Source organism: Salmo salar, chromosome ssa03 (assembly GCF_905237065.1).
Source record: "Salmo salar chromosome ssa03, Ssal_v3.1, whole genome shotgun sequence".
Lineage (NCBI taxonomy): Eukaryota > Metazoa > Chordata > Actinopteri > Salmoniformes > Salmonidae > Salmo > Salmo salar.
Genome location: NC_059444.1, coordinates 104,395,598 through 104,422,253, shown reverse-complemented (window position 1 = coordinate 104,422,253; position 26,656 = coordinate 104,395,598). Strand labels below are relative to the sequence as shown.

Here is a 26,656-nt window from a genome sequence, read left to right as displayed (position 1 = left end):
CATTCCACTTATTCCACTCCAGCCACTACAAGCCTGTCCTCCCTAAATAAGGTCCCACCAACCTCCTGTGGTACAAACACAAACAGTAAAATATATCATAAAAAATGCAAAGTGGTAAAAGATCAGAAAAGGAACCAAAAAGGTTCAGTCATGTTGTAATAGTCTGATGACAACAGTTTAGGTTGATGATTTAACAGGCAGATAGAACTGGGATAGAAGCTGTTCTAGAACCTGTGGTCCAGAAACTGATTTAACAGACAGATAGAACTGGGATAGAAGCTGTTCTAGAACCTGTGGTCCAGAAACTGATTTAACAGGCAGATAGAACTGGGATAGAAGCTGTTCTAGAACCTGTGGTCCAGAAAGTGATTTAACAGGCAGATAGAACTGGGATAGAAGCTGTTCTAGAACCTGTGGTCCAGAAACTGATTTAACAGGCAGATAGAACTGGGATAGAAGCTGTTCTAGAACCTGTGGTCCAGAAAGTGATTTAACAGGCAGATAGAACTGGGATAGAAGCTGTTCTAGAACCTGTGGTCCAGAAACTGATTTAACAGGCAGATAGAACTGGGATAGAAGCTGTTCTAGAACCTGTGGTCCAGAAACGGATTTAACAGGCAGATAGAACTGGTATAGAAGCTGTTCTAGAACCTGTGGTCCAGAAACTGATTTAACAGACAGATAGAACTGGGATAGAAGCTGTTCTGGAACCTGTGGTCCAGAAACTGATTTAACAGGCAGATAGAACTGGGATAGAAGCTGTTCTAGAACCTGTGGTCCAGAAACTGATTTAACAGGCAGATAGAACTGGGATAGAAGCTGTTCTAGAACCTGTGGTCCAGAAACTGATTTAACAGGCAGATAGAACTGGGATAGAAGCTGTTCTGGAACCTGTGGTCCAGAAACTGATTTAACAGGCAGATAGAACTGGGATAGAAGCTGTTCTAGAACCTGTGGTCCAGAAACTGATTTAACAGGCAGATAGAACTGGGATAGAAGCTGTTCTAGAACCTGTGGTCCAGAAACTGATTTAACAGGCAGATAGAACTGGGATAGAAGCTGTTCTAGAACCTGTGGTCCAGAAACTGATTTAACAGGCAGATAGAACTGGGATAGAAGCTGTTCTAGAACCTGTGATCCAGAAACTGATTTAACAGGCAGATAGAACATAGAACTGGGATAGAAGCTGTTCTGGATCAGTGTGTGTGTGTGTTCAGTGTGTGTGTGTGTGTGTGTGTTTGTATGTGTGTGTCCAGAGTATGTTTCTGTGTGTGTATCCAGTGTGTTTGTGTGTGTGTATCCAGTGTGTGTGTGTATCCAGTGTGTCAAGCGTGTGTGTATCCAGTGTGTCAAGCGTGTGTGTATCCAGTGTGTCAAGCGTGTGTGTATCCAGTGTGTCAAGCGTGTGTGTATCCAGTGTGTCAAGCGTGTGTGTGTCAAGCGTGTGTGTGTCCAGTGTGTGTGTATGAGTGTGCGTGTGTGTCCAGTGTGTGTGTGTCCAGTGTGTGTGTGTGTCCAGTGTGTGTGTGTGTCCAGTGTGTGTGTGTGTCCAGTGTGTATGTTTGTCCAGTGGGTCCAGTGTGTGTGTGTGTGTCCAGTGTGTTTCCAGTGTGTTTGTATGTCCGTTTGAGTGAGTGTGTGTGTCCAGTGAGTGTGTGTATGTGTCATTCCAGTGTGTGTGTGTGTGTGTGTGTGTGTGTGTCCAGTGAGTGTGTGTGTGTGTCCAGTGTGTTTGCCCAGTGTTTGTGTGTGTCTGTGTCCAGTGTGTGTCAGTCCAGTGTGTGTGTGCATGTCCAAAGTGTGTGTTTTTTCAGTGTGTGTGTGTGTCCAGTGTATGTGTGTGTGTTTCAGTGTGTGTGTGTGTTTCAGTGTGTGTGTGTGTGTCCAGTGAGTGTGTGTGTGTCCAGTGTGTGTGTTTCAGTGTGTGAGTATGTGTCCAGTGTGTGTGTTTCAGTGTGTGAGTATGTGTCCAGTGTGTGTGTGTGTCCAGTGTGTGTGTGTGTCCAGTGTGTGTGTGTGTCCAGTGTGTGTGTGTGTCCAGTGTGTGTGTGTTGAGTGTGTGTGTGTTGAGTGTGTGTGTGTTGAGTGTGTGTTCAGTTTATGTCCAGTGTGTGTGTTAAGTGTGTGTCCAGTGTACGTGTTCAGTGGGTGTGTTGAGTGTGTGTTTACGTGTGTGTGTCCAGTTTGTGTCCAGTGTGTGTGTATGTGTCCAGTGTTTGTGTGTGTTCAGTGTGTGTGCGTCCAGTTTGTGTCCAGTGTGTGTGTGTGTGTGTGTGTGTGTCCAGCGTGTGTGTGTGTGTGTGTGTGTGTGTCCAGCGTGTGTGTGTGTGTGTGTGTGTGCCAGCGTGTGTGTGTGTGTGTGTGTGTGTGTCCAGCGTGTGTGTGTGTGTGTGTCCAGAGTGTGTGTGTGTGTCCAGCGTGTGTGTGTGTGTGTGTCCAGCGTGTGTGTGTGTGTGTGTCCAGCGTGTGTGTGTGTGTGTGTCCAGCGTGTGTGTGTGTGTGTGTCCAGCGTGTGTGTGTGTTTGTTCTGCGTGTGTGTGTGTTTGTTCTGCGTGTGTGCGTGTTTGTTCTGCGTGTGTGCGTGTGTGTGTGTGTGTCCAGTTATTATTTCAGGGACACTGAAGAGCGAACATAATGAACCCTAAACGCTGGATAGAGGGGTTCAGTGAATGTGGAGGTGAATGTGATCAGGTGGGTCAGCTTGTCAGAGGAGGCTCTATAGAAGGACAGAGTGCCGGCTGACCAGTCCAGATAAACTCCTACTCTGTGGGAGCTGGAGGAGGGGACGTCTATGGTAGTGAGATGATTATTATGCCTGGCAGAGTGACAATTGTCAGAGCAGATCAGACTCCAGGACTTGTCATTGTGTCCAAGACAACCGTCCTTAAACTCTCCTCTCCTGCTGATTCCTTTATATGTCACTCCTATACCAGCCCCCATTCTGCCACTCCACTCTGCCTCCCAGTAACAGCGCCCAGTCAGACCCTCTCTACACAGCACCTGTTCACAGTCCTCAAATCTCTCTGGGTGATCAGGATACGGCTGCTCCTCTCTCCTACATGTCACCTTTCTGTTCTCCTCAGACAGAGAGAGGAGTCTGTTTACTGTGTTTAGGTCCAGTGTGAGATCACAGACATCTGATGGATGAAACCAGACACAATATTAGAAATCATCATCATTCACATTAGAATATTAACTCACTTTTCACTAATTCATTTAATGTAGATGTTTCTAGGTATCAAAAGGAGAAGTTAACCTGTTGGGTCTAGGGGGCAGCATTTGCACGTCTGGATAAAAAAAATGTACCCGATTTAATCTGGTTACTAATCCTACCCAGTAACTAGAATATGCATTACTTATTATATATGGATAGAAAACACTCTAAAGTTTCCAAAACTGTTTGAATGGTGTCTGTGAGTATAACAGAACTCATTTGGCAGGCAAAACCCTGAGACATTTTCTGACAGGAAGTGGATACCTGATGTGTTGTATTGACTTTAAACCTATCCCATTGAAAAACACAGGGGTTTAGGAATATTTTGGCACTTCCTATTGCTTCCACTAGATGTCACCAGCCTTTACAAAGTGTTTTGAGTCTTCTGGAGGGAGATCTGACCGAACAAGAGCCATGGAACGGTGATGTCCCATTAGACACCTGGCGCGCGAGTTCATGTTGGGTACCCTCGTTCCAATACGTTATAAAAGAGTATGCATTCGTCCACCTTGAATATTATTCATGTTCTGGTTAAAAAAGGCCCTAATGATTTATGCTATACAACGTTTGACATGTTTGAACGAACGGAAATATATTTTTTCCCCTCGTTCATGACGAGAAGTCCGGCTGGCTTACATCATGTGCTAACGAGACGGAGATTTTTGGACATAAATGATGAGCTTTTTTGAACAAAACTACATTCGTTATGGACCTGTGATACCTGGAAGTGACATCTGATGAAGAGAATCAAAGGTAATGGATTATTTACATAGTATTTTCGATTTTAGATCTCCCCAACATGACGTCTAGTCTGTATCGCAACGCGTATTTTTTCTGGGCGCAGTGCTCAGATTATTGCAAAGTGTGATTTCCCAGTAAGGTTATTTTTAAATCTGGCAAGTTGATTGCGTTCAAGAGATGTAAATCTATAATTCTTTAAATGACAATATAATATTTTACCAATGTTTTCTAATTTTAATTATTTAATTTCTGACGCTGACTTGACTGCCGGTTATTGGAGGGAAACGATTTCCTCAACATCAATGCCATAGTAAAACGCTGTTTTTGTATATAAATATGAACTTGATAGAACTAAAAATGCATGCATTGTCTAACATAATGTCCTAGGAGTGTCATCTGATGGAGATTGTAAAAGGTTAGTGCATCATTTTAGCTGGTTTTATGGTTTTGGTGACCCTGTCTTTGACTTGACAAAACATTACACACAACTCTTGTAAATGTACTGTCCTAACATACTCTAAATTTATGCTTTCGCCGTAAAACCTTTTTGAAATCGTAGAAACGTGGTTAGATTAAGGAGATGTTTATCTTTCAAATGGTGTAACATAGTTGTATTTTTTGAAAAAATTTGAATTTTGACATTTATTTGGATTCAAATTTGCCGCTCTTGAAATGCACCTGCTGTTGATGGAGTGCACCACGGGTGGCACGCTAGCGTCCCCACCTAGCCCCAAGAGGTTAAGGTCACTTGAGACTTGTTGAATGATCACATGTTATACTGTATGGTAATATAAAACACACTTATTCACATTAATTACACACACACACACACACACACACACACACACACACACACACAATTGTCATATCAACTCTTTGTAAACTTTGGTGTCCCTGATTTCTGCTTCTGTAGAACTACAGATGATATTTAATATGACCAAGTCAGTAATGATGGGGGTCTTTGACTTAACTTGAATTAAGACTTATTCTTAGTCATATTCTTCACAGCAGTCAACACTCACATTTTCTAAGTCCAGGTTTCATTCTGTTCTCTCCACCATGTTCCACACTGTAGCGGTAAGCAGAAAAACAGACAGTCATTGAGGGATACACCTGAACACACACACACACACACACACACACACACACAGTCAGCATATAACTTTGTCTAAGTGGTGTTCAGAATGTTTGTCTTAACTAGCCTGATAAATCAAACATGTCTGATATGAACATTGACATAAACCCTCCACATACTTGAGTTTCTCCAGTCTGCAGTGTGGATCCTCCAGTCCAGCAGAGAGCAGTCTGACTCCTGAGTCTCCTGGGTGATTGTAGCTCAGGTCCAGCTCTCTCAGGTGTGAGGGGTTTGACCTCAGAGCTGAGACCAGAGAAGCACAGCCTTCCTCTGTGACTAGACAGCCTGACAGCCTGCAAAGAGTCAAATCATATTAAAATCACACTGCTATTCTTTGGTGGTGAAAATAGTGGCAGTATATTTGTTCAACATATTCAGATATATCAGTGTCCTGAAACCTGCCATATCTACTCATACATTAATGAATGCATCATTATTATAAATTATCATAATATTACATGCAGATAGAAACATGTATAGTACAAATATTTGAGTAGACTGATCAGACCAGTTTAAAAGCAGTATCAGTCAAAAGACAGACAGTGAGGTATCAGATTTAGATTGTATTGAGTATACAGTCCACACCATATCTATTTTGACAGTGAAGATAATATTTTAAATGTGGCTCTAAACTCCAACATTTTGGATTTCAGATCAAATGTTTCATATGAGGTGACAGTATATAATCCTCCTGTGAATGATAGTTTTTGCCCTGCCCTCACTATGATGCCTTTGTTTCCCTGCCTGCACTGTTGCCTTTTGGACCCCCTGTATGACCTTCTGCCTGCCCCTCGACCCAGCTACCTGCCTCCTTTTTGGTCCTTTACAATAAACACCTGCTGAGCCCCGCGCTTGAAACCAGCTCTCTGTCCCCCTCGTGTTCATTACAGATGGTGACTGGAGTCATTTTATTTACAAGTGAGTTGATAACATGTTTCTAAACACTACTAAAAGCATCCTGATGATGCCATGATTAAGAAAAAATCATGAATGAATCATGAATAATAGTGAGAAAGTTACAGAAGCTACAACAAAACATGCTAACCTCTCACCATTACCAATAACAGAGGCTACAATAAAACATGCTAACCTCTCACCATTACCAATAACAGAGGCTACAATAAAACATGCTAACCTCTCACCATTACCAATAACAGAGGCTACAACAAAACATGCTAACCTCTCACCATTACCAATAACAGAGGCTACAACAAAACATGCTAACCTCTCACCATTACCAATAACAGAGGCTACAACAAAACATGCTAACCTCTCACCATTACCAATAACAGAGGCTACAACAAAACATGCTAACCTCTCACCATTACCAATAACAGAGGCTACAACAAAACATGCTAACCTCTCACCATTACCAATAACAGAGGCTACAACAAAACATGCTAACCTCTCACCATTACCAATAACAGAGGCTACAACAAAACATGCTAACCTCTCACCATTACCAATAACAGAGGCTACAACAAAACATGCTAACCTCTCACCATTACCAATAACAGAGGCTACAACAAAACATGCTAACCTCTCACCATTACCAATAACAGAGGCTACAACAAAACATGCTAACCTCTCACCATTACCAATGTATTTATTTATAAGCACCTCACATTGTGCTTACTCACTACTTGGTAGATATTCCCTCAGCGAAGTATGGCAGTTCCATGCAGGTTTCCTCACCAAGTCCAAGGCAGCACAGCTACCCATGCAGACAGTACTCCTTAGGCTACCCAGACAGTACTCCTTAGTAACCGATATCCCCATGGCAACACGAACTCGTTAAGCTTCCCAAGCAATTATCTCCCGGTGTCACACGATGCTAGGCTAACCTCAAGGCTGGCTAATACCTCCACAACGAGACGGTAGCTTCAGTCTTTACTAAGTTTTAGCTAAATTATAACAACTCTTTTATTAAATAAAACATGTATTTCCCTTCATGTCTTAGTAGCTATGGGGTTTGTTGTAGTTCTGTCGTCTTCTTTTATAATTTTTCTTCACCAACCGTCCTGAGGTAAAACGTCCATCCTTTCATCAACGTATTTTTCCCTCCCGTTAACCAGGTCAACTCCCATTGGCCACAACTTAACAAGCGACCTTATTGGTCAAAACGTAAACTTCAAAGTAAAACAAACTATTCACTTATACATTAAATAAATATTTCTTCAAAAAGCATAATGCATTAACAACATTACAGTTTAGGAGCAATTCAATCATCTTTTAAATATAATACCAATTAATTATAACAAATAAACTCAATACTTGGTTCAAACAAGGGTATTACACAAACATACAGTCAATAATACAGTAGAAAAATAAGTCTATATACAATGTGAGCAAATGAAGTTAAATAAGGGAGGTAATGGCAAAAAAAGGCCATGGTGGCAAAGTAAATACAATATAGCAAGTAAAACACTGGAATGGTAGATATGCAGTGGAAGAAAGTGCAAAGTAGAAATAATGGGGTGCAAAGGAGCTAAATAAATACATAAATACAGTAGGGGAAGAAGTAGTTGGGCTAAGTTATAGATGGGCTATGTACAGGTGCAGTAATCTGTGAGCTGCTCTGACAGCTGGTGCTTAAAGCTAGTGAGGGAGATAAGTGTTTCCAGTTTTAGAGATTTTTGTAGTTCGTTCCAGTCATTGGCAGCAGAGAACTGGAAGAAGAGGTGGCCGAAGGAGGAATTGGCTTTGGGGGTGACCAGGGAGATATACCTGCTGGAGCACGTGCTACAGGTGGGTGCTGCTATGGTGACCAGTGAGCGGAGATAAGGGGGGACTTTACCTAGCAGGGTCTTGTAGATGACCTGGAGCCAGTGGGTTTGGCGACGAGTATGAAGCGAGGGCTAGACAACGAGAGGGTACAGGTCGCAGTGGTGGGTAGTACAGTGGGGGGTAAAAAGTATTTGATCCCCTGCTGATTTTGTACGTTTGCCCACTTACAAAGAAATTATCCGTCTATAATTTTAATGGTAGGTTTATTTGAACAGTGAGAGACAGAATAACAGCAAAAAAATCCAGAAAAACACATGTCAAAAATGTTATACAATTATTTGGGTCATTGTCATGCTGGAATACCCATCCACGACCCATTTTCAATGCCCTGGCTGAGGGAAGGAGGTTCTCACCCAAGATTTGACGTACATGGCCCCGTCCTTCGTCCCTTTGATGCAGTGAAGTTGTCCTGTCCCCTTAGCAGAAAAACACCCCCAAAGCATAATGTTTCCACCTCCATGTTTGACGGTGGAGATGGTGTTCTTGGGGTCATAGGCAGCATTCCTCCTCCTCTAAAACACGGCGAGTTGAGTTGATGTCAAAGAGCTCCATTTTGGTCTCATCTGACCACAACACTTTCACCAGTTGTCCTCTGAGTCATTCAGATGTTCATTGGCAAACTTCAGACGGGCATGTAAATGTATTCTTGAGCAGGGGGACCTTGCGGGCGCTGCAGGATTTCAGTCCTTCACGGTGTAGTGTGTTACCAATTGTTTTCTTGGTGACTATGGTCCCAGCTGCCTTGAGATCATTGACAAGATCTTCCCGTGTAGTTCTGGGCTGATTCCTCACCGTTCTCATGATCATTGCAACTCCACGAGGTGAGATCTTGCATGGAGCCCCAGGCCGAGAGATATTGACAGTTCTTTTGTGTTTCTTCCATTTGCGAATAATCGCACCAAATGTTGTCACCTCCTCACCAAGCTGCTTGGCGATGGTCGTGTAGCCCATTCCAGCCTTGTGTAGGTCTACAATCTTGTCCCTGACATCCTTGGAGAGCTCTTTGGTCTTGGCCATGGTGGAGAGTTTGGAATCTGATTGATTGATTGCTTCTGTGGACAGGTGTCTTTTTTACAGGTAACAAGTTGCGGTTTGGAGCACTCCCTTTAAGAGTGTGCTCCTAATCTCAGCTCGTTACCTGTATAATAGACACCTGGGAGCCAGAAATCTTTCTGATTGAGAGGGGGTCAAATACTTATTTCCCTCATTAAAATGCAAATCAATTTATTACATTTCTGACATGAGTTTTTCTGGATGTTTTTGTTGTTATTCTGTCTCTCACTGTTCAAATAAACCATTAAAATGATAGACTGATCCTTTCTTTGTCAGTGGGCAAACGTACAAAATCAGCAGGGGATCAAATACTTTTTTTCCCCCCACTGTATATGGGGCTTTGGTGACAAAACGGATGGCACTGTGATAGACTGCATCCAATTTATTGAGTAGAGTGTTGGAGGCTATTTTGTAAATGACATCGCCGAAGTCGAGGATCGGTAGGATGGTCAGTTTTATAAGGGTATGTTTGGCAGCATGAGTGAAGGATGCTATGTTGCGAAATAGGAAGCCAATTCTAGATTTAACTTTGGATTGGAGATGCTTATAGTGAGTCTGGAAGGAGAGTTTACAGTCTAACCAGACACCTACTGTATTTGTAGTTGTCCACATATTCTAAGTCAGAACTGTCCAGAGTAGTGATGCTGGATGGGCGGGCAGGTGCAGGCAGCGATCGGTTGAAGAGCATGCATTTAGTTTTACTTGTATTTAAGAGCAGTTGGAGGCCACGGAAGGAGAGTTGTATGGCATTGAAGCTCGTCTGGAGGTTAGTTAACACAGTGTCCAAAGAAGGGCCAGAAGTATACAGAATAACACCAATAACAAAGGAGGTCTGATCTTTGTGCCTCTGTAACTTTCTCATTCATCATCATTAACGATTCATTCATGATTATTCATAATCATGGTAGCATCCACATGAATGTAGAAGTGTTCAGAAACATCTTCTATTCTTACTGACAATACAAGTGAAGTGACTCCAAAATGACAGGACATTATTCACCATTCAGTTACTATTAGGAAAAACATCATCCAAAACACAACCAAAACAAACTGAAAAATGAATTCAACAAGTTTGTAGAATCACAAGCTTGATGTAATCACTGCAGGCATGGAATATGGGACCAAATACTAAACTTATGACTACTTTAATACAATATAAGTCAATTTGTCCAAATAATTAAGACTTCTTCAAATGGGAGAACTACGTACAGAAAGTGCTTTAATTTCTAAATGGTAAAACAGATATGTATGAAAATACCCTCAAATAAAAGTAGACATTCTGTAAGGTCACCTAATATGAAACATCTCAAATCCAAAATGCTGGAGCATAGCACCAAATGTAAAACTGTAAGCTTCACTGTCCAAACACATTTGGTGTGGACTATGTGTGCCTGGTAAACACATGTGGATCTGGTGAACAGTTATCACTTGTTGACCAACTACAGGAATACTGACCTCAGAGTCTCCAGTTTACAGTGGTGATTCCCCAGTCCAGCAGAGAGCAGCTTCACGCCTGAATCCTTCAGGTCATTGTTACTCAGGTCCAGCTCTCTCAGGTGTGAGGGGTTTGACCTCAGAGCTGAGATCAGAGAAGCACAGCCTTCCTCTGTGACTCCACAGCCTGACAGCCTGCAAAGAGTCAAATCATATTAAAATCACACTGCTATGCTTTGGTGGTGAAAATAGTGGCAGTATCATTTTTCAACATATTCAGATATCAGTGTCCTGAAACCTTCCATATCTATTCGTAAATTAATGTATCATCATTAAAAATGACAAATGAGCAAAGTATTGCCTGCAGATAGAAACATGTATAATACAAATATTTCAGTAGACTGACCAGACCAGTTTAAAATCAGTATCAGTCAAAAGACAGACAGTGAGGTATCAGATTTAGATTGTATTGAGTATACAGTCCACACCATATCTATTTTGACAGTGAAGATAACATTTTAAATGTGTCTCTAAACTCCAACATTTTGGATTTCAGATCAAATGTTTCATATGAGGTGACAGTATATAATGTCACCTTTTATTTGAGGGTATTTTAATACATACAGTTGAATTCAGAAGTTTACATACACCTTAGCCAAATACATTTAAACTCAATTTTTACAATTCCTCACATTTAATCCGAGTAAAAAATTCCATGTCTTAGGTCAGTTAGGATCACCACTTTCTTTTAAGAATGTGAAATGTTAGAATAATAGTAGAGAGAATGATTAATTTCAGCTTTTATTTCTTTCATCACATTCCCAGTGGGTCAGAAGTTTACATACACTCAATTAGTATTTGGTAGCATTGCCTTTAAATGGTTTAACTTGGGTTAAACGTTTCGGGTAGCCTTCCACAAGCTTCCCACAATAAGTTGGGTGAATTTTGGCCCATTCTTCCTGACAGAGCTGGTGTAACTGAGTCAGGTTTGTAGGCCTCTTGCTCGCACACGCTTTTTCAGTTCTGCCCACAAATTTCCTATAGGATTGAGGTCAGGGCTTTGTGATGGCCACTCCAATACCTTGACTTTGTTGTCCTTAAGCCATTTTGCCACAACTTTGGAAGTATCGTTGGGGTCATTGTCCATTTGGAAGACCCATTTGTGACCAAGCTTTAACTTCCTGACTGATGTCTTGAGATGTTGCATCAATATATCCACATAATTCTCCTCCCTCATGATGCCATCTATTTTGTGAAGTGCACCAGTCCCTCCTGCAGCAAAACACCCCCACAACATGATGCTGCCACCCCCGGGCTTCACGTTTGGGATGGTGTTCTTTGGCTTGCAAGCTTCCCCTTTTTCCTCCAAACATAACGATGGTCATTATGGCCAAACAGTTCTTGTATTGTTTAATCTGACCAGAGGACATTTCTCCAAAATGTACGATCTTTGTCCCCATGTGCAGTTGCAAACTGTAGTCTGGCTTTTTTATGGTGGTTTAGGAGCAGTGGCTTCATCCTTGCTGAGCAACCTTTCAGATTATGTCGATATAGGACTCGTTTTACTGTGGATATAGATACTTTTGTACCTGTTTCCTCCAACATCTTCACAAGGTCCTTTGCTGTTGTTGTGGGATTGATTTGCACCAAAGTAAGTTAATCTCTAGGAGACCGAACGCGACTCCTTCCTGAGCGGAATGGCGGCTGAGTGGTCCCATGGTGTTTAGACTTGCGTACTATTGTTTGAACAGATGGAAATTGTTTGGAAATTGTTCCCAAGGATGAACCATACTTGTGGAGGTCTACAATTTTTTTTCTGAGATCTTGGCTGATTTCTTTTCATTTTCCCATGATGTCAAGCAAAGAGGCACTGAGTTTGAAGGTAGGCCTTGAAATACATCCAAATTATGTCAATTAGCCTACCAGATGTTTCTAAAGCCATAACATAAAAAAATCATGAATAAATCATGAATCAGAATGAGTGAGAAAGTTACAGAGGCCACAACAAAACATGTTAACCTCTCACCATTACCAATAACAGAGGCTACAACAAAACATGCTAACCTCTCACCATTACCAATAACAGAGGCTACAACAAAACATGCTAACCTCTCACCATTACCAATAACAGAGGATACAACAAAACATGCTAACCTCTCACCATTACCAATAACAGAGGATACAACAAAACATGCTAACCTCTCACCATTACCAATAACAGAGGCTACAACAAAACATGCTAACCTCTTACCATTACCAATAACAGAGAATACAACAAAACAGCTAACCTCACCATTACCAATAACAGAGGCTACAACAAAACATGCTAACCTCTCACCATTACCAATAACAGAGGCTACAACAAAACATGCTAACCTCTCACCATTACCAATAACAGAGGCTACAACAAAACATGCTAACCTCTCACCTTTAACCTCAAATAAAAGGTGACATTCTGTACTGTCACCTGATATGAAACATTCTATCTCAAATCCAAAATGCTGGAGCATAGCACCACATTTAAAACTGTAAACTTCACTGTCCAAACACATTTGGTGTGGACTTTGTGTGTCTGGTAAACACATGTGGATCTGGTGAACAGTTATCACTTGTTGACCAACTACAGGAATACTGACCTCAGAGTCTCCAGTTTACAGTGGGGATTCCCCAGTCCATCAGAGAGCAGCTCCACTCCTGAATCCTTCAGGTCATTGTTACTCAGGTCCAGCTCTCTCAGGTGTGAGGGGTTTGAACTGAGAACTGAGGCCAACACTTTACAGGATGTGTCTGTGAGTTTACAGCCAGTGAGTCTGCCAACACAGAAGAAACACAATGACAGACAGGTTGTATTAAAATGATACGCTTAGCTTTCTCTGCTTACACTGTTACCCGTTTACAAATAATGTGTTGGGTTTGACCACAGAGCTGAGACCAGAGGAGCACAGCCTTCCTCTGTGACTAGAGAGCCTGACAGCCTGCAAAGAGTCAAATCATATTAAAATCACACTGCTATTCTCTGGTGGTGAAAATAGTGGCAGTATATTTCTTCAACATATTCAGATACATCAGTGTCCTGACACCTGCCATATCTACTCATAAATTAAAGTATCATATTATAAATTACAAATTATCAAAGTTTTTCCTGCAGATAGAAACATGTATAGTACAAATATTTGAGTAAACTGACCAGACCAGTTTAAAAGCAGTATCAGTCAAAAGACAGACAGTGAGGTATCAGATTTAGATTGTATTGAGTATACAGTCCACACCATATCTATTTTGACAGTGAAGATAACATTTTAAATGTGGCTCTAAACTCCAACATTTTGGATTTCAGATCAAATGTTTCATATGAGGTGACAGTATATAATCCTCCTGTGAATGATAGTTTTTGCCTGCCTCACTAATGATGCCTTTTGCCGTTTCCCTGCCTGTACTGTTGCCTTTTTGGACCCCCTGTGTATGACCTTCTGCCTGCCCCTGGACCCAGCTACCTGCCTCCTCCTGTGGTCCTTTACAATAAACACCTGCTGAGCCCTGCGCTTGAAACCAGCTCTCTGTCCCCCATCGTGTTCATTACAGATGGTGACTGGAGTCATTTTATTTACAAGTGAGTTGATAACATGTTTCTAAACACTACTAAAAGCATCCTGATGATGCCATGATTAAGAAAAATCATGAATGAATCATGAATAATAGTGAGAAAGTTACAGAAGCTACAACAAAACATGCTAACCTCTCACCATTACCAATAACAGAGGCTACAACAACACATGCTAACCTCTCACCATTACCAATAACAGAGGCTACAACAAAACATGCTAACCTCTCACCATTACCAATAACAGAGGCTACAACAAAACATGCTAACCTCTCACCATTACCAATAACAGAGGCTACAACAAAACATGCTAACCTCTCACCATTACCAATAACAGAGGCTACAACAAAACATGCTAACCTCTCACCATTACCAATAACAGAGGCTACAACAAAACATGTTAACCTCTCACCATTACCAATAACAGAGGATACAACAAAACATGCTAACCTCTCACCATTACCAATAACAGAGGCTACAACAAAACATGCTAACCTCTCACCATTACCAATAACAGAGGCTACAACAAAACATGCTAACCTCTCACCATTACCAATAACAGAGGCTACAACAAAACATGCTAACCTCTCACCATTACCAATAACAGAGGCTACAACAAAACATGCTAACCTCTCACCATTACCAATGTATTTATTTATAAGCACCTCACATTGTGGTTACTCACTACATGGTAGATATTCCCTCAGCGAAGTATGGCAGTTCCATGCAGGTTTCCTCACCAAGTCCAAGGCAGCACAGCGACCCATGCAGACAGTACTCCTTAGTAACCGATATCCCCATGGCAACACGAACTCGTTAAACTTCCCAAGCAATTATCTCCCGGTGTCACACGATGCTAGGCTAACCTCTAGCTGGCTAATACCTCCACAACGAGACGGTAGCTTCAGTCTTTACTAAGTTTTAGCTAAATTATAACAACTCTTTTATTAAATAAAACATGTATTTCCCTTCATGTCTTAGTAGCTATGGGTTTTGTTGTAGTTCTGTCGTCTTCTTTTATAATTTTTTCTTCACCAACCGTCCTGAGGTAAAACGTCCATCCTTTCATCAACGTCTTTTTCCCTCCTGTTAACCAGGTCAACTCCCATTGGCCACAACTTAACAAGCGACCTTATTGGTCAAAACGTAAACTTCAAAGTAAAACAAACTATTCACTTATACATTAAATAAATATTACTTCAAAAAGCATAATGCATTAACAACATTACAGTTTAGGAGCAATTCAATCATCTTTTAAATATAATACCAATTAATTATAACAAATAAACTCAATACTTGGTTCAAACAAGAGTATTACACAAACATACAGTCAATAATACAGTAGAAAAATAAGTATATATACAATGTGAGCAAATGAAGTGAAATAAGGGAGGTAAAGGCAAAAAAAGGCCATGGTGGCAAAGTAAATACAATATAGCAAGTAAAACACTGTTATGGTAGATATGCAGTGGAAGAAAGTGGAAAGTAGAAATAGAAGTAATGGGGTGCAAAGGAGCTAAATAAATAAATACAGTTGTGGAAGAGGTAGTTGGGCTAAAGTATAGATGGGCTATGTACAGGTGCAGTAATCTGTGAGCTAGTGAGGGAGATAAGTGTTTCCAGTTTTAGAGATTTTTGTAGCTCGTTTCAGTCATTGGCAGCAGAAAACTGGAAGAAGAGGCGGCTGAAGGAGGAATTGGCTTTGGGGGTGACCAGAGAGATATACCTGCTGAAGCGCGTGCTACAGGTGGGTGCTGCTATGGTGACCAGTGAGCGGAGATAAGGGGGGACTTTACCTAGCAGGGTCTTGTAGATGACCTGGAGCCAGTGGGTTTGGCGACGAGTATGAAGCGAGGGCCAGACAATGAGAGCGTACAGGTCGCAGTGGTGGGTAGTAAAGTGGGGGGGGAAAGTATTTGATCCCCTGCTGATTTTGTACGTTTGCCCACTTTCAAAGAAATGAAAAGTCTATAATTTTAATGGTAGGTTTATTTGAACAGTGAGAGACAGAATAACGGCAAAAAATCCTGAAAAAATGCATGTCAAAAATGTTATACAATTATTTGCATTTTAATGAGGGAAATAAGTATTTGACCCCTCTGCAAAACATGACTTAGTACTTGGTGGCAAAACCCTTGTTGGCAATCACAGAGGTCAGACGTTTCTTGTAGTTGGCCACCAGGTTTGCACACATCTCAGGAGGGATTTTGTCCCACTCCTCTTTGCAGATCTTCTCCAAGTCATTAAGGTTTCAAGGCTGACGTTTGGCAACTTGAACCTTCATCTCCTCCACAGATTTTCTATGGGATTAAGGTCTGGAGACTGGCTAGGCCACTCCAGGACCATAATGTGCTTCTTCTTGAGCCACTCCTTTGTTGCCTTGGCCGTGTGTTTTGGGTCATTGTCATGCTGGAATACCCATCCACAACCCATTTTCAATGCCCTGGCTGAGGGAAGGAGGTTCTCACCCAAGATTTGACGATACATGGCCCCGTCCATCGTCCCTTTGATGCAGTGAAGTTGTCCTGTCGCCTTAGCAGAAAAACACCTCCAAAGCATAATGTTTGCACCTCCATGTTCGACGGTGGGGATGGTGTTCTTGTGGTCATAGGCAGCATTCCTCTTCCTCCAAACACGGCGAGTTGAGTTGATGTCAAAGAGCTCTATTTTGGTCTCATCTGACCACAACACTTTCACCAGTTGTCCTCTGAGTCATTCAGATGTTCATTGGCAAACTTCAGACGGGCATGTGTATGTATTCTTGAGCAGGGGGACCTTGCGGGCGCTGCAGGATTTCAGTCCTTCACGGCGTAGTGTGTTACCAATTGTTTTCTTGGTGACTATGGTCCCAGCTGCCTTAAGATCATTGACAAGATCCTCCCGCGTAGTTCTGGGCTGATTCCTCACCGTTCTCATGATCATTGCAACTCCACGAGGTGAGATCTTGCATGGAGCCCCAGGCCGAGGGATATTGACAGTTATTTTGTGTTTCTTCCATTTGCGAATAATCGCACCAAATGTTGTCACCTTCTCACCAAGCTGCTTGACGATGGTCGTGCAGCCCATTCCAGCCTTGTGTAGGTCTACAATCTTGTCCCTGACATCCTTGGAGAGCTCTTTGGTCTTGGCCATGGTGGAGAGTTTGGAATCTGATTGATTGATTGCTTCTGTGGACAGGTGTCTTTTTACAGGTAACAAGTTGCGGTTAGGAGCACTCCCTTTAAGAGTGTGCTCCTATTCTCAGCTCGTTACCTGTATAAAAGACACCTGGGAGCCAGAAATCTTTCTGATTGAGAGGGGGTCAAATACTTATTTCCCTCATTAAAATGCAAATCAATTTATTACATTTCTGACATGAGTTTTTCTGGATGTTTTTTGTTGTTATTCTGTCTCTCACTGTTCAAATAAACCATTAAAATGATAGACTGATCCTTTCTTTGTCAGTGGGCAAACGTACAAAATCAGCAGGGGATCAAATACTTTTTTTCCCCCACTGTATATGGGGCTTTGGTGACAAAACGGATGGCACTGTGATAGACTGCATCCAATTTATTGAGTAGAGTGTTGGAGGCTATTTTGTAAATGACATCGCCGAAGTCGAGGATCGGTAGGATGGTCAGTTTTATAAGGGTATGTTTGGCAGCATGAGTGAAGGATGCTATGTTGCGAAATAGGAAGCCAATTCTAGATTTAACTTTGGATTGGAGATCCTTATAGTGAGTCTGGAAGGAGAGTTTACAGTCTAACCAGACACCTAGGTATTTGTAGTTGTCCACATATTCTAAGTCAGAACCATCCAGAGTAGTGATGCTGGACAGGCGGGCAGGTGCAGGCAGCGATCGGTTGAAGAGCATGCATTTAGTTTTACTTGTATTTAAGAGCAGTTGGAGGCCACGGAAGGAGAGCTGTATGGCATTGAAGCTCGTCTAGAGGTTAGTTAATACAGTGTCCAAAGAAGGGCCAGAAGTATACAGAATAACACCAATAACAAAGGGGGTCTGATCTTTGTGCCTCTGTAACTTTCTCATTTATCATTATTCACGATTCATTCATGATTATTCATAATCATGGTAGCATCCACATGAATGTAGAAGTGTTCAGAAACATCTTCTATTCTTACTGACAATACAAGTGAAGTGTCTCCAAAATGACAGGACATTATTCACAATTCAGTTACTATTAGGAAAAACATCATCCAAAACACAACCAAAACAAACTGAAAAATGAATTCAACAAGTTTGTAGAATCACATGCTTGATGTAATCACTGCAGGCATGGAACATGGGACTAAATACTAAACTTATGACAACTTTAATACAATATAAGTAAATTTGTCCAAATAATTAACCTCTCTAGGCTAGGCGGGACGAATTCGTCCCACCTACGTAACAGCCACTGGCAGCCTGTGGCGCGATTTTCAAAACCGTAAAAAATCCTATTACTTCAATTTCTCAAACATATGACTATTTTACAGCTATTTAAAGACAAGACTCTCGTTAATCTAACCACACTGTCCGATTTCAAAAAGGCTTTACAACGAAAGCAAAACATTAGATTATGTCAGCAGAGTACCAAGCCAGAAATAATCAGACACCCATTTTTCAAGCCAGCATATAATGTCACGAAAACCCAGAAGACAGCTAAATGCAGCACTCACCTTTGATGATCTTCATCAGATGACAACCCTAGGACATTATGTTATACAATACATGCATGTTTTGTTCAATCAAGTTCATATTTATATCAAAAACCAGCTTTTTACATTAGCATGTGACGTTCAGAACTAGCATACCCCCGCAAACTTCCGGGGAATTCGCTAACATTTTACTAAATTACTCACGATAAACGTTCACAAAAAGCATAACAATTATTTTAAGAATTATAGATACAGACCTCCTCTATGCACTCGATATGTCCGATTTTAAAATAGCTTTTTGGTGAAAGCACATTTTGCAATATTCTAAGTACATAGCCCAGGCATCACGGGCTCGCTATTTAGACACCCGGCAAGTTTAGCACTCACCATAATCATATTTACTATTATAAAAGTTTGATTACCTTTTGTTGTCTTCGTCAGAATGCACACCCAGGACTGCTACTTCAATAACAAATGTTGGTTTGGTCCAAAATAATCCATCGTTATATCTGAATAGCGGCGTTTTGTTCGTGCGTTCCAGACACTATCCGAAATAGTAAAGAAGTGTCGCGCGATGGCGCAACTCGTGACAATAAAATTCTAAATATTCCATTACCGTACTTCGAAGCATGTCAACCGCTGTTTAAAAATCAATTTTTTACGACATTTTTTCTCGTAGAAAAGCGATAATATTCCGACAGGGAATCTCCTTTTCGGCAAACAGAGGAAAAAATCCCAAAGGCGGGGCGGTCGGGTCACGAGCATAAGCCCAGTGTCCCTTGATCGGCCACTTGAGAAAGGCGATAATGTGTTTCAGCCTGGGGCTGGAATGACGACATTCTGTTTTTTTCCCGGGCTCTGAGCGCCTATGGACGACGTGGGAAGTGTCACGTTAGAGCAGAGATCCTTAGTAAATGATAGAGATGGAAAAGAAGTTCAAGAAATGGTCAGACAGGCCACTTCCTGTAAAGGAATCTCTCAGGTTTTGACCTGCCATTTGAGTTCTGTTATACTCACAGACACCATTCAAACAGTTTTAGAAAATTTAGGGTGTTTTCTATCCATATGTAATAAGTATATGCATATCCTAGTTACTGGGTAGGAGTGGTAACCAGATTAAATCGGGTATGTTTTTTATCCAGCCGTGTCAATACTGCCCCTAGCCATAACAGGTTTTAAGACTTCTTCAAATGGGAGAACTACGTACAGAAAGTGCTTTAATTTCTAAACGGTAAAACAGATATGTATGAAAATACCGTCAAATAAAAGGTGACATTCTGTAAGGTCACCTAATATGAAACATCTGAAATCCAAAATGCTGGAGGATAGCACCAAATGTAAAACTGTAAGCTTCACTGTCCAAACACATATGGTGTGGACTATGTGTCCCTGGTAAACACATGTGGATCTGGTGAACAGTTATCACTTGTTGACCAACTACAGGAATACTGACCTCAGAGTCTCCAGTTTACAGTGGGGATTCCCCAGTCCAGCAGAGACCAGCTTCACTCCTGAATCCTTCAGGTCATTGTTACTCAGGTCCAGCTCTCTCAGGTGTGAGGGGTTTGACCTCTGAGAGCTGAGACCAGAGAAGCACAGCCTTCCTCTGTGACTAGACAGCCTGACAGCCTGCAAAGAGTCAAATCATATTAAAATCACACTGCTATGCTTTGGTGGTGAAAATAGTGGCAGTATAATTTTTCAAAATTTTTCAGATATCAGTGTCCTGAAACCTGCCATATCTATTCGTAAATTAATGTATCATCATTAAAAATGACAAATGATCAAAGTATTGCCTGCAGATAGAAACATGTATAGTACAAATATTTGAGTAGACTGACCAGACCAGTTTAAAAGCAGTATCAGTCAAAAGACAGACAGTGAGGTATCAGATTTAGATTGTATTGAGTATACAGTCCACACCATATCTATTTTGACAGTGAAGCTAACATTTTAAATGTGGCTCTATACTCCAACATTTTGGATTTCAGATCAAATGTTTCATATGAGGTGACAGTATACAATGTCACCTTTTTTTGAGGGTATTTTAATACATACAGTTGAAGTCAGAAGTTTACATATACCTTAGCCAAATGCATTTAAACTCAATTTTTACAATTCCTGACATTTAATCCTAGTAAAAATACCCTGTCTTAGGTCAGTTAGGATCACCACTTTATTTTAAGAATGTGAAATGTCAGAATAATAGTAGAGAAAATGATTAATTTCAGCTTTTATTTCTTTCATCACATTCCCAGTGGGTCAGAAGTTTACATACACTCAATTAGTATTTGGTAGCATTGCCTTTAAATGGTTTAACTTGGGTTAAACGTTTCGGGTAGCCTTCTACAAGCTTCCCACAATAAGTTGGGTGAATTTTGGCCCATTCCTCCTGACAGAGCTGGTGGAACTGAGTCAGGTTTGTAGGCCTCTTGCTTGCACACGCTTTTTTTCAGTTCTGCCCACACATTTTCTATAGGATTGAAGTCAAGGTTTTGTGATGGCCACTCCAATACCTTGACTTTGTTGTCCTTAATCCATTTTGCCACAACTTTGGAAGTATGCTTGGGGTCATTTTCCGTTTGGAAGACCCATTTGTGACCAAGCTTTAACTTCCTGACTGATGTCTTGAGATGTTGCTTCAATATATCCACGTAATTTTCCGCCCTCATGATGCCATCTATTTTGTGAAGTGTACCAGTCCCTCCTGCAGCAAAACACCCCCACAACATGATGCTGCCACCCCCGGGCTTCACGGTTGGGATGGTGTTCTTTGGCTTGCAAGCCTCCCCCTTTTTCCTCCAAACATAACGATGGTCATTATGGCCAAACAGTTCTTGTATAGTTTCATCTGACCAGAGGACATTTCTTCAAAAAGTACGATCTTTGTCCCCATGTGCAGTTGCAAACTGTAGTCTGGCTTTTTTATGGTGGTTTTGGAGCAGTGGCTTCGTCCCTTGCTGAGCGGCCTTTCAGATTATGTCGATATAGGACTCGTTTTACTCTGGATATAGATACTTTTGTACCTGTTTCCTCCAACATCTTCACAAGGTCCTTTGCTGTTGTTCTGGGATTGATTTGCACCAAAGTAAGTTCATCTCTAGGAGACAGAACGCGTCTCCTTCCTGAGCGGAATGGCGGCTGAGTGGTCCCATGGTGTTTAGACTTCGTACTATTGTTTGAACAGATGGAAATTGTTTGGAAATTGCTCCCCAAGGATGAACCATACTTGTGGAGGTCTACAATTTATTTCTGAGATCTTGGCTGATTTCTTTTCATTTTCCCATGATGTCAAGCAAAGAGGCACTGAGTTTGAAGGTAGGCCTTGAAATACATCCAAATGATGTCAATTAGCCTACCAGATGCTTCTAAAGCCATAACATGATTTTCTGGAATTTTCCATGCTGTTTAATAGGCACAGTCAACTTAGTGTATGTAAACTTCTGACCCACTGGAATTGTGATACAGTGAATTATAAGTGAAATAATCTGACTGTAAACAATTGTTTCAAAAAATTACTTGTGTCATGCACAAAGTAGATGTCCTAACCGACTTGCCAAAACTATATAGTTTGTTAACAAGACATTTGTGGAGAGGTTCAAAAACACGTTTTAATGACTCCAACCTAAGTGTATGTACACTTCCGACTTCAACTGTATGTGATTGACGATTAAAATTAAATTCTGATGATGCCATGATTAAGAAAAATCATGAATAAATCATGAATCAGAATGAGTGAGAAAGTTACGGAGGCCACAACAAAACATGCTAACCTCTCACCATTACCAATAACAGAGGCTACAACAAAACATGCTAACCTCTCACCATTACCAATAACAGAGGCTACAACAAAACATGCTAACCTCTCACCATTACCAATAACAGAGGCTACAACAAAACATGCTAACCTCTCACCATTACCAATAACAGAGGCTACAACAAAACATGCTAACCTCTCACCATTACCAATAACAGAGGCTACAACAAAACATGCTAACCTCTCACCATTACCAATAACAGAGGCTACAACAAAACATGCTAACCTCTCACCATTACCAATAACAGAGGCTACAACAAAACATGCTAACCTCTCACCATTACCAATAACAGAGGCTACAACAAAACATACTAACCTCTCACCATTACCAATAACAGAGGGGTTTGATCTTTGTTAGTAGAATCACAAGCTTGATGTAATCACTGCAGGTGTCAGGAATCCCGCTTCCTGAGTCTGTTTCTGCCTGAGCTGACTGTTTTCTGTTTGGAGTGTGTCTAAGGTTTCTGAACGCACCCTATCTGGTTGCCAGGCGATGAAGTTAGGCAGGAGATCTAGTGATTACCCTACACCTGCATCTCATCAACCTTCTGCACACCTGGTCCTGATCATCACCTCTTCATAAGCCCTGAGCTGACATCTATTCCCTGCTGGATCGTTAGCAGCGAACAGCCTCATGTTTCCTGAGCTAGTCTTGTTGTTTTGTTCTTGTTACTGGTTACTCACTCCCCGTTTACTCTGTCTACAGTCATCCTCCCGGAACATTCAACTCCCTTGCCTGGCCGTCGGTGGATACAGTGACGTCATTGAATCCACCCATCTACTCATCAACTCACCTCCGCTTCGTCTCCTGGATCACTCAAATTACACATCAAGACTACCAATAAATACTCACCTTCATTTTACTCACCTTGTCCTGGTCTGCTTCTGGGTTCTGTCTTAGAGAAACGTGACAGCAGGCATGGAATATGGGACAACATGCTAAACTTATGACTACTTTAATACACTATAAGTAATATGTCCGAATAATTACGACTTTTCAAATGGGAGAACTACATGCATAAAATACTTTCATATCTGATAATACTGACCTCAGAGTCTCCAGTTTACAGTGGGGATTCCCCAGTCCAGCAGAGAGCAGCTTCACTCCTGAATCCTTCAGGTCATTGTTACTCAGGTCCAGCTCTCTCAGGTGTGAGGGGTTTGAACTGAGAACTGAGGCCAACACTTTACAGGATGTGTCTGTGAGTTTACAGCCAGTGAGTCTGCAAACACAGAAGAAATACAATGACAGACAGGTTGTATTAAAATGATATGCTTAGCTTTCTCTGTTTACGCTGTTACCCATTTACAAGTAATGTGTTGGGTTTGACCTCAGAGCTGAGACCAGAGAAGCACAGCCTTCCTCTGTGACTCCACAGCCTGACAAAGAGATCATGACTTCAAACACATTGTTAATTTAGTGTAGAAGGACAATGGCAGATGCATTTGGTTAATTCTCCCAAACAACATATAGATTCTTCTTCTGTCTCCTAGAGTTGTATGGTCATATTGTTATACTAATGTGAAAATCAATGCATTTATTCAATGTTTTCAATATAATATTAAACACATATTATAATGCATATTTTCTTTAACCTGAATATTTCTTCCTGATGATTAGTTTTTATATGTCATTTTATGTACTCACAGAACAGCTCTGGAGGCTTTGACCACTGGCAGCAGCCTCAGAAGACCTTCCTCTGATCTGGAGTATTTCTTCAGGTCAAACACATCCAGCTCCTTTTCTGAAGTCAGCAACACAAAGACCAGAGCTGACCACTGTGCAGGTGACAGGTTGGGTTCTGAGAGACTTCCTGAGCTCAGGAAGCTTTGGATCTCCTCCACTAGAGAATGGTCATTCAGTTCATTCAGACAGTGGAACAGATTGATGCACCTCTCTGGAGAGGGATTCTCCTGATCTTCTCTTTGATGTACTTGACTGTTTTTTCATGGGTCTTTGAGCTGCTTCTTGTCTTTGTCAGTAGATCTCGTAAGTGCTTCTGATTGGACTCCAGTGAGAGTCCCAGAAGGAAGCGGAGGAAAAGGTCCAGGTTTCCCGTCTCACTGTGTAAGGCTTTATCCACAGCACTCTTGTAGACAGTAACTTCAGGCTTGTCTCTGAACAGCGCAGAAAGGTTCCTGGACGTTGATTGCGGTTCGGCCATTAGATTCTCATTGTTGTTGATGAATGAGAGGAACACATACACAGCAGCCAGAAACTCCTGAATGCTCAGATGAACGAAGCAGTACACCTTGTCTTGGTACAGAACACATTCCTCTTTAAAGAGCTGTGTGCACAATCCTGAGTACACCGAGGCTTCATTGACATCAATGCCAGCCTCTTTCAGGTCTCCTTCATAGAAAATCAGATTGCCATTCACAAGCTGTTGAAAAGCCAGTTTTCCCAGTGACAGAATGCTCTCTTTATTCCAGTGTGGACCTGTCTCTTCTTTCCCAAGATACTTTTCATTCTTCTGTTTGGTATAAAACTCCACAAGGTGTGTGTACATCTCAGTCAGAGTCTTGGGCATCTCTTCTCTCTTATGTTTCAGCATGTGTTCAAGGACTGTTGCAGAAATCCAACAGAAGACTGGAATGTGGCACATGATGTGGAGGCTCCTTGATGTCTTTATGTGTGAGATGATTCTGCTGGCCAGGTCCTCATCACTGAATCTCTTTCTGAAGTACTCCTCCTTCTGTGGGTCATTGAACCCTCGTACCTCTGTCACCTGGTCAACACACCCTGAAGGGATCTTATTGGCTGCTGCAGGTCGGGTAGTTATCCAGATGAGAGCAGAGGGAAGCAGATTTCCCTTGATGAGATTTGTCAGCAGAACATCCACTGAGGTTGACTCTGTGACGTCACAACAGATCTTGTTATTCTGGAAGTCTAGGGGCAGTCGGCACTCATCCAGACCATCAAAGATGAACACAACTTTGTACTTGTCGTAATTGGAGATTCTTGATTGTTTGATTTCCATTGAGAAGTGATTGAGAAGTTCAATCAAAGTGTGTTTGTCCCCTTTCATCAAATTCAGCTCCCGAAAAGGGAATGAAAATACAAATTGAACATCCTGATTGGCTTTTCCTTCAGCCCAGTCCAGAATGAACTTCTGCACAGAGACTGTTTTTTCCAATGCCAGCGACTCCCTTTGTCAGCACAGTTCTGATAAGTTTGTCTTGTCCAGTTAAGGGTTTGAAGATGTCGTTACATTTGATTGCAGTCTCTGGTCTTGCTTGTTTCCTGGTTGTTGTCTCAATCTGTCTCAGCTCATGTTCATTATTGACCTCTCCTGTTCCTCCCTCTGTGATGTAGAGCTCTGTGTAGATCTGATTGAGAAGTGTTGGGTTTCCTTGTTTAGCGATCCCCTCAAATACACATTGGAACTTCTTCTTTAGATTAGATTTGAGTTCACGTTGGCAAATCACAGCAAGCTCATCTGAATAAAGAAATACCACAGAGGATATTAATATTACATCTGTTTTCATGCCTACAGTATTGTAGGACTGTTATAAAGTTTAAATTATAATAATTTCTTCTCTTAACTGATTGTATAAATGTTTCCATTATGTTATTATTGGTATTATTGATGATATTATTAGTGTTGTCCCTCCCCTCCTCTCTCTCTCTCTTTCCCCTCTCTAATTGTCTCTCTGTCCTCTGTCTCTCCTCTTCTCTCTCTCTAAATTAATCACCACAACACATCCCTGCTGCTACTTGATGAGGTCACAAGGTGTTGCGTTAAGGCTGCTACAATATCATTGAGTTACACAGCTACTTTAGCTGTACTTTAGCTACAGCTTTTTAAATGTTATAAAACAGCATTCAACATGAGGCAGACAGATCTTACATTTCTCCAGTGTGTCAGCAAGCTCCTTCTGGTTCATTTTCCTCAGGACGTGCAGTGTGATCTTCAGAGCCCCCTCTCTGGCACTGCTCTCCAGCTTCTCATCTTCAGCATCCACCACTTCCTCATCCTGCTTCTGACTCTCAAAGCCTTCTGGGAGTTCAGGACTAAGAATCCTCTTGAACATCTTCAGCCTCGTTCTTCACAAATGTCATAATTTTCTCTTCAAGCAACTGAAATAAATAAAGTAAATAAGTTAAGCAAGAGAAGAAATGCTTTCTCATTAACACAATAATGAATAATTGACAGATAAACTTTACTTGAGGTAAACAAAACAAATGTACATAACAGGACCACATACACTGAATATAGAGTCCAGGTCTGTTTGAT

General features: G+C 41.4%; 1 pseudogene; it reads right to left on the bottom strand.

Annotated features, from left to right (window-relative positions):
* Nucleotides 1–2,604: 2,604 nt before the first annotated feature.
* On the bottom strand, nucleotides 2,605–26,453 carry LOC123741875 (NACHT, LRR and PYD domains-containing protein 3-like; annotated as a pseudogene).
* Nucleotides 26,454–26,656: the final 203 nt, after the last annotated feature.